The sequence below is a fragment of the Trichechus manatus genome, unplaced genomic scaffold, assembly GCF_000243295.1.
Source record: "Trichechus manatus latirostris isolate Lorelei unplaced genomic scaffold, TriManLat1.0 scaffold00119, whole genome shotgun sequence".
NCBI classification, from domain to species: domain Eukaryota; kingdom Metazoa; phylum Chordata; class Mammalia; order Sirenia; family Trichechidae; genus Trichechus; species Trichechus manatus.
In genome coordinates, this window is record NW_004444055.1 from 5,233,862 (window position 1) to 5,243,251 (window position 9,390).

Below are 9,390 nucleotides of genomic sequence, written 5' to 3' on the forward strand. Positions count from 1 at the left end.
TAGTGTCGGCCACCTCATAATCCATGCTTCAGCAACCCAACCAAATAAACTATTAGATCCTTTCCTAACTTCTCTAGCTGAAACATTGAAGGAAAAGTCTATGCTCAGTGGACCCATATCAATAAACTCAGACTGATCCATCTTTACGTTCCTTGCACCATTATCCCACACCCTTAACAGCCATTCCCACACATATTCCCCAGGTTTTTGTTTGTACATATAAGAAAACTCAAGTAGTTCTTTTGGAGTGTAGCGTATCTCCTCCTGGGTCATACTCTGCCCTTCACCTTTTGGGGCTCCTTGGGACTTAAGCCTAGTTATAGGTCTAGAAGCCAGAATCGGTAGTGTGGAATTGTTTTGAGAACATTCAGCATTATCCTGTAAAGCATCTGCCTCAGGCGATGCTCCAGGCAATGACTCAGGCAAGTGCTCTTAGAGGCAGCTGGGCTAGGGCTAATCTCCTCAGATGGGAGTAGAGCGGCTAATGGTTTTTCTGGGCAGGGTGGTTTAGCAGACAAACATGAAGTAATCTCTTCAGATGGGACTGGTTCTGCTGGCAGAAGTGATTCAGCGGAATTTACAGGCTCGGTGTCCCCATCCCAAGTCTCAGGATCCCATCTCTTCCCAATCAATGCCCTTACTTTAACTTCAGACACCTCTCGAGGTTTGCAATTGAGCTGGCATTGTAATTCAGCCACTCTTACAATAAGACTCTGGGTTTGGTTTTCTGCAATTTGGGCTCTGTTACTACAAGAAATAAGGCTTTCTTTCAAAGCACCAGTGGAAGCCTTGAGGTCATGTATGCGGCACTTGAGCCTTGACTCTGTTGCCCTGAGTGCATCTCTTTCCTTCATCAGTTTGTCTAGTGAAAGTAAGACAAACCAACCAACTTCCTTATACTTCTCATTCTAACAAAGCTGTAGAAAGATATCACACGTGTTCATCCTGAGCCTCACCTTTCACCAATACCTGATCTATCAGTAGTGATATTTTGCGTATTTGTATCGCCACCGAGCTCCATGGACTAGCAGTGACCTCTCTACTGCTGGAAGCAGAGTCATCAACATCTTTATGACAAACCAGACTTGAGAACCAACTTAGAAAACTCATCCTTACAATTTTGTTTCTCTAGAACCACTCCCGGTACCAAATTTCTTAGCCTGGGTTCTCTAGAGAAGCAAAACCAGTAAAGTGTATAAATATATATAGAGAGATTATATCAAGGAAACAGCTCACACGATTGTAGAGGCTAGAACATCCCAAGTCCGTGGATCAGGGTAGAGGCCTCTCCCAAGTCACACAGCTGCAGAAGCTGGCAAGCCCAAGATCGGAAGGTTGGAGAGCAGGGCTCCCACTCATGGGCTATGCAGATCGATGAATCCCGGTTCGGCAGATAAGCTGACAGCTCAAGTCCCAATGACTGGAAGCAGCTGCAGGATCCAGAGAGAGCAATAAGACAGAACATCTGCTTATATACAGATGCGGGCCACACCTGTAAGGAAACTCCCTTTCATCTGATTGGCTACTCACAGTATATTCAATCATGGAAGTGATTACATTAAAACACGGAGAATCATGGCCCAGCCAAGTTGACACACAATCTTAACCATCACAGTATCCGTACTAGATACTACCTTTCATTCATTCTTGCATCCAACAAATACTTACTGAACAGTTCGTAAGTGTGGGGTGTATGTTAGATCTGGGGCTAGAAGAGCAAACCTGACAGACATAGACCCAACTTTTTAATTTATAGTCTACACGGTGAGAAGGACTTTAAGAAAATAATCTGTCATTACAATTGTGACAAGTATGCTGGAGGAAAGGCTCAGTTCAAGGAAAACACGAAAGGAAGACTCAGCCTAGCCTGAGAAAGCCAGGAAAAACCTCTCTGACGAAGTGACAGTTAACAGAGGCTTAAAGACTTGGTAAGAGTTAGCCAGATATAAGATGATTGGGGAGCCGTGGTGGCGTAGTAGTTAAAAGTTTGGCCTTGGAAACCCTATGGGGCAGTTCGACCGTGTCCTATAGGGTACCATGAGTCAGAACAGACTCCACGGCACATAACAACAACAAGATGATTGGGAGGTGGGCTATATCAGGATGCTTTAAGTTGTCTGCAAGTAATAGAAAGCAGCATGTAATATACTGAAAACACTCAAAGGGATTTTTTGGTCACTGAGAATAACAGTTTCAGGCAGAGATTAATCAACGTGCTGACTTTCTTCTCTGAGATTCTAATGGTCCCTCCAAATTTTATATGTAGGTTTCATTCTCTCAGTTTTTGTCATGATAATGTCTAACAACAGCAATAGAGCTTGCTTGTTCGTAGTCAATGAGAGAAAGAGAGTGTTCCCTCTTTATTCTGATTAAAAAAATCAAACCAAACCCACTGCTGTCGAGTCGATTCTGACTCATGGTGACCCTATAGGACAGAGTAGAACTGCTCCGCAGGTTTTCCAAGGAGCAGCTGGTGGATTTGAACTGCCAACATTCTGGTTAGCGGCCAAACACTTAACCACTGTACCACCAGGGCCCTGTTATTCTGATTAGGCCACCCTAAACCAATCCTTCTGTGGATAGATGCCTCCTGGTTGACTTAGGTATTGGTCACCTGCACTATTGTACCCTTGGATCCCAAGGTGGTTCCATCCATCCCAAATTATGCGACTGCTAAGCATAGATGGGATATATGTTGAGGAGGCAATCACAATTTCTATTAAAGGGAGAAAACTAATCTAGTCAAAGATTAAAAAAATGTGCAAAGAACAGTAGGTCGTAAGTCTAGATGTGTGAGGATCTGAAATAAGTCCAGAATGAAATACAGAAGGAGGAGAGTGGCATGAGACAAGACTGCACAGATCATGCAGGGGCTTGAAGGTCATATTAAAAATGTTTGAAATTATCCTGAGACTGAGAGCTTCTGTTGCATGTTATGATCAAATTTATATGTTTAAAACATTTATGTATAATAGAAAAAATATAGAAACATATACATAGACTATCTCTTAAAAATATACAACTAACAGGTAAATATAATTGCTTAGAGCAACAGGCCCTTGGGAAACAGAGGCTAGACATATTAAAGAGATTTACTTTTCATTGCATGCACTTTTGAATTGGTCCTCCAGGAAAAAAAAAAAAAAAAAAGTACTATGTTCTTACATTTTTTTTAATTTAAAAAGTAGTAAATTAATTGTTTTAAGTGATTACTCTGTCCACTGTATGGAGAGAAAAACTAGAGAAAGGAAAGAATACTTGGAGACCAGTTAGGAGGCTATTGCAAGTGGCCAGGCAGGAGATGACAGTAGACTGACTTTCGATGGTACAGAAACAGAATGTGACCCAGGTCGTGTAAGGCTGAAGTTCCTGCCCTTCACCACCACCATAGCTAAGCCTTTTGTTCCTATGAAAGGCACAGAGAGGTGGGGCAGAGTAGGAAAAGATTACAGAGTCAAAGTTATTTCTGAGCATGAGATGCAATAGAGGAGGAGATCTGAGAAAAAGCCAGAACGCAGGGAACAGTTATAGTAGGATTATGGGGGCCTGGGGAAAGCTGCAAGCTTTTATTTGAGCAGAGGCGAAAACATATTGGATTTACCTGAGCTACTGATATCCTCAGCTGTAAAATTATGCAAATGTAACGCCTCTGAAAATGAGATTCTGCATTTGAGTTGAACTCTTGTGATCCAAGATTGTGAAATGAGAGCCTTGAAACCTCTGTAGAAAGCAACCCACACCCAGCAAGAAAATGGGAAGCTGCAGCCTACTGTTACCCCACAGGCTGACTTAACAAGCTTTGCTCAGTCTGTGCTGCGTAAAATTGAACTGAATAAAATGTAGTGTGTCCACATTACAGACAACAATAATAATGATTACCAAAGAAATTAATGAATAAAGTTAATGGCAATTTTAGGTATAACTATATATAATTAGCAAAATAGAAAATCAAACGTTCTGGAAAATTGTAGTAATTACAAGAGTTAGAGAACCCATTACTACAGTTGGTAACTTGCTAGTTCCCTCAAGGTTTTTTAGAATCGTTTAGTGACCATTTGGGAAAGTCTCAGTTGTTTCAAATATGAAGAATGACTACAGTGATGGAGCACCAAAAACGTATTATTGGAACCAGATATCACACTTTTTATATTGCATTTGAAATTCTGGGTATTATTCTATTTTATTCTGTGCCATTCAAGGGCCATTGAATGGAGACATAGATGCATATGGGGAGGTGGACCTCACCATGAAGAAAGAACTAGAATGAATATAAGATAGAATTAGAAAGCAGAGAATAAATCTATTGCCATTGAGTCTATCCAACTCATAGTGACCCTATAAGACAGAGCAGAACTGCCCTATAGGGTTTCCAAAGCTGTAATCTTTAGAAAAGCAGACTGCCAAATCTTTCTTCCGGGGAGTGGCTGGTGAGTTTGAACTGCTGACCTTTCTATTAGCAGCCAAGCTCTTAACCATTGCACCAGCAGGGCTCCTTCAGCACAGAATAGAAGGTATGAAATCAAAACTTCAGAGTAAAAGAGTGAGGGATAGATAAGGACAAGCCAGGTGACACTTCCACCTAAAGACTCCTCTCCCACTAGTAAGACTTTCCTGACTAATTTTGCCCAAGGAAAATAAACTCATTCTGTATCCATTCCTCCCGGGCCTTGCTGCTAACAGCTTTGCAATAGACTAGATTAGGAGCTATTTCAATCACGTGCTTTTCTTACCTTCCTCTGGGCTCTGCTCACGAGGGTCACTCATCAGAGAATTCTGTTTATCATGTAGTGCTTCTATCTCACTGTGTTTAATTCTCTCTATCTCACAAATTGTTGTTGCTGTTGCTGTGAGTTGCTATCGAGTCAGCTCCAACTCATAGTGATCTTATGTATAGCATAATGAAGTGTTGCCCAGTCCTGTGCCATCTTCACAGTCATTGATACGCTTAAGTCTATTGTTGCGGCCACTGTGTATTTTCACTGCCTTCCAAGCTAGGGAGCTCATCTTCTTGTATCATATCAGACAATATTCTATTGTGATCCATAGGGTTTTCATTAGCTGATTTTTGGAATTAGATCTCCAGGCCTTTCTTCCTAGTCTATCTTAGTCTGGAAGCTCCACTAAAGCCTGTCCAATATGTGCAACCCTCCTGGTATTTGAAATACTGCTGGCACAGCTTCCAGCATCACAGTAAAACGCAAGCCACCACAGTGTGACGAACTGACAGGTAGGTGGTGGATCTCACAGTTTCCTCCCCTATAAAACTCTTTCCTGTCTCCTCAGATTGGATATAATCATTCCTTTTGAACCTCTTATCTTCTCATGGTTCCTCCCTTGTCTCATTTACGGGAGATGGTACAGCTTAGTGGTCATAAGCACACACATCTGAAAATGGGGTTGAAATTCTGGATCTACCATTTACGACATTTACTAGGTGTGTGACATTGGATTTACTGTGCATCCATTTCTCCATCTATAGAATGAGGTAGTCATACCATACACCTCATTGTGTTGTTGTGAGGAATAAATGAGTTAATATATCAGTTTTGGGCACATTCCAAGTTCTCTGCAAGAATTGGTTATTATCAGTAGTATAACTGTGTATAATAGTTGTTGGTATATTTGTCTTATTTCTTATTTAGATTATAAGAATTTAAATTATCTTTCTAACTCAGTTTCTTTTTGTACATAGTATATTAGTCATCTGTTGCTGTAGAACAAATTACTCCAAAATTTACCAGCTAATCAAATGTTTGTTATCTCACAATCTGTCGGTCAGAAGTCTGTTCCTGGCTCAGAGTCTCTCTCAAGGCTGCAATCAAGGTGTAACTGGGGGAGGATCCAATTCAAGCTCACTCACATGGCTGTTGGCAGGCCTCAGGTCCTCACTTCCTGTGGTCTGGTGACATTAGTTCCTTGCTATGTGGGCTACTCACAACATGGTCGCTGGCTTCCCCCAAAGCAAAGGCTTTGAGAGACAGAAAAAGACAGAGGGAAAACAAATCAAAAGTTGCCCTCTTTTTGTGGCCTCATGTCAGAAGTGACAACCCATCACTTCTGTTGTATTTTATTTGTTACACTTGAGTCAATACATCCAATCTGCATTCAAGAGGAAGGGATTGCACAAGGGTATAAATTCCAGGAGGTGGAGATCATTGGGGCCCATCTTATAGGCTGCCTTCCACACATAGTAGGAAAACAGTAAGCATGCATTTATTACCAGATAACCTTGTAATCCTGAAAGACCTGCCATCTAAAGGACTGAATGTGGGACCAGAACAGTGAACTGATGTCTAAGAGAATCTCAATCGTTTGTTTATTCATTTAATAAACACTGGGTTGATCCCCAGTTATATGTCAGAGATTGTGTTAAAGTTAGAGATACTAAGATTTTTTTCTTTTTTAATGAAGTTTATAGCTGGATAGGACTTCTTTTAACAAATAAGAACACTGAGGCCCAGAGTGGACAAATGAGTGATCCCGCATCACACAGTGGACAGCTGATGCCAGGACACATGTATTTTGATTCTGCTCTCTCTCCTCTTCTGATGGAAATGTGTGGGTTCTCTGTTACATTGTCCTGTGCAACCAACTCCCCCACATCTACATCTATGAATTAAACTACAGAAAAATTGAACCAATGGGACATCCATTCTCTTTAGATGCTCATAGTTGCATTAAATTCAGTCATTCAAATGAAGACATTCTTTAAATACAAACACACTGTAATCCCTGAGGTTCCTAGATTCCTAGTGTAGATTTCCACTGAGTCCATTTTTCACATCCCCTGTTGTTCCCTATACTGGTATTTTCACTAGGCTTCAACACATCACCTGACAGAGATAAGGAGTTAGACATTACTTGGGTTAGACAACCTCAGAGAGGGGGACCAATGCCACAGTACAACTTGTCTCCAAACCACCCATACTACAGTTCTCTCCTTTTGCTAGCCTATTGATGCTGATATTTATTTATTGTTTTGTTTTGCTTCTCTTCAGCCAAAAAGCAATGCTTACATGTATCAGATTCAACAATGCCACTTCCCCCTCCTGGGAAAATAAAATAACCCCTGCCCTATTCATGCCTAGGGATGGAATGCATTTCAAGAAGCAAATACAAGAATATCCTACAATATAAATAGACTCCATCAATTCAAGAAGCGGGTGTTGAAACTGAAACATTGACAGGTAATTATCAAAAGTACCTTAGAAAAGCAAGTTTCTGTGGACAACAGCTGCAATTTATTATTATTATTGTCACTAGCCTCCCTGATATTCTCCATTTATGATTCGAATAATCTTGTCTCTTTTGATGAATCTACCTTTTGTTTTTCATTAAGGTGTCAATGCGTTAGATAAAAGGCCTGCTGAGTATGACAAAACCATGGTCACCTGACAGAGGAAAAACAGAACTTTATACTCATGAGCCAAAAAACAATTTGCCTTGCAGGACAAAAATGTACATGTACAAAAACACATGTATACACCCACACACAATGCTCTTGACAACACGGGAGGTTATGCCAGGAATGTTTCAGCCAGTTTAAAGCGGAATGTGTCAGGGCTGACAGTTCTAGACCGTGCATAACTGAAACCAGCAACCTTCAGCTCCTACCAACTTCTTTATGTTTATTTTATTTGATCCTGCTGAATCCCTAGGCTCTTTTGCAAGAAGGAGTGAGAATCTCTCTCCTTCAAAAATTCTCAGATCCCTTTCCCCAAATTGGAAATCTTGAACACCAATGAGGTGTGTATTAAAGCACTATTTATTCCTTTACTCTGTGCTCGTTGAGCAGGTTTTCAAAAGCTTTCAAAACCTTCCTAGCTCTTATTGGGAGGGCAGGGGAGGAGTCAGTAAAGATATGCGATAGATGCACCATACGAGCAAACCAGCCTAGCATTGGGTGGTGGTAGTGGTGGTGTTAGCTGCCGTAGAATTGGTCCCCCACTCATGGCAACCCCATGCATAACAGAATGAAACACTGCCCAGTCAGGCACCATCTACACTTCAAGCAGTTCAGGATCTACAATTCAGGGAAGGGGCCTGAGAATTTTTCAAGGAGAGAGATTCTTACTCACTCTTTCAGATGAGCTTAGGGATTCAGCAGGATCACACCAAAATTAACATAAAGACCTTTGTGATCCATAGGGTTTTCATCGGCTGACTTTCAGAAGTAGATCATCAAGCCTTTCTTCCTGGCCTTAGTCCTGAAGCTCCACTGAAACCTATTCAGCATCATAGCAACACACAAGCTTCCACTGACATATGGGTGGGGGCTGCACACGAGGTGCGTTGGCTGGAATTGAACCCAGGTCTCCCGCATGAAGGGCGAGAATTCTATCAGTGAACCACCACTGCCCCCACAGCATTAGGTTCTAGGTAAGCATTTCAATGGGTTCTTCTTAAGAAGTCAACCCACTCCTTCTGAGATGTGTGGGTTTGTATCAGCCTAGCATCTCAGGCCAGTGACACATCTTGGAGAATTGTCATAATTCAGCAGGGAAAAGGGAATGGAGTTTTTTTAGAGCTCAAGATAAAGAGTCTAAAAAAAAAACACAATTTTTAAAACACTTAAAATTAGGAAAAAAAACCTAAATTATACTTCCCTCACCCCTGATATAGGAAAAATTATAAGTCTATGTAAGCCTTAGGAAACTTTTTAGAAGGAAAGCTCAGATTTAAAAATATATTCAGAGTATTAACTTTGTAGTAATTAGAAAAAGGTATTTCTTATCTGTCAGAAATCAAAGATAAGTGCATTCTGGATGAATTTTGCTACCAAACCACAAATAGCCGTGTAGTATGAAATTCCTATTCTTTTCTTGCTGCCCATCTTATGTAGCACTTTGAAATCTAGCAAGTCTCAAGAAAAAAGGTAAAGTGGAAAAAATATTTTAGAAATAAGCCATTTGTTTTCCTTACACATCTGCTGCTTACATCCTTATGTACTCACTCAAGAAAAGAAAATATTTAAAAACAGAGTAACACTGAAGTTGCATCCATTCTGATATCCCAGCTTTGTTTCTGTGAAGGCTGTTGATTCATTCATTCACTCAGTAGGCATTCCCTTTGGCCAGACACTGTAATAAGAAGTAAAAGATGAGTAGTTACGCTGAGCCTCTGCCCAGAGGAGCTTACCTTTTAGTGAGAGTGACAGACATATAAATAAAAAATGATGCTGTAAGTGCTACATAAGGACTACAGATACAGTGTTACTAGAGCCCAAAACGCTGAGCAGCTAACACTGGGGAACTTGAAAAGGTCTTTACAGAGGAGGTGACATTTAAGCTGAGACTTAAAAAATGAGGGTTGGCTAAGTGGACAAAGATGGGGCATTTGCTTTGATCGGAGCAGAGTACCCATGGGGACATGCATTTTATATTTATATTT

The 9,390-nt window shown here is 40.8% G+C and overlaps 1 long non-coding RNA gene across 1 annotated transcript in view; it reads right to left on the reverse strand.

Annotated features, from left to right (window-relative positions):
• Nucleotides 1–8,323: 8,323 nt before the first annotated feature.
• LOC111821985 (uncharacterized) overlaps nucleotides 8,324–9,390 on the reverse strand; it is a 17,851-nt gene continuing 16,784 nt past the window's right edge. Inside the window, exon 3 of the long non-coding RNA XR_002825283.1 lies at nucleotides 8,324–9,080. This is a non-coding gene — a long non-coding RNA (uncharacterized LOC111821985). The remainder of the gene's footprint in view (nucleotides 9,081–9,390) is intronic.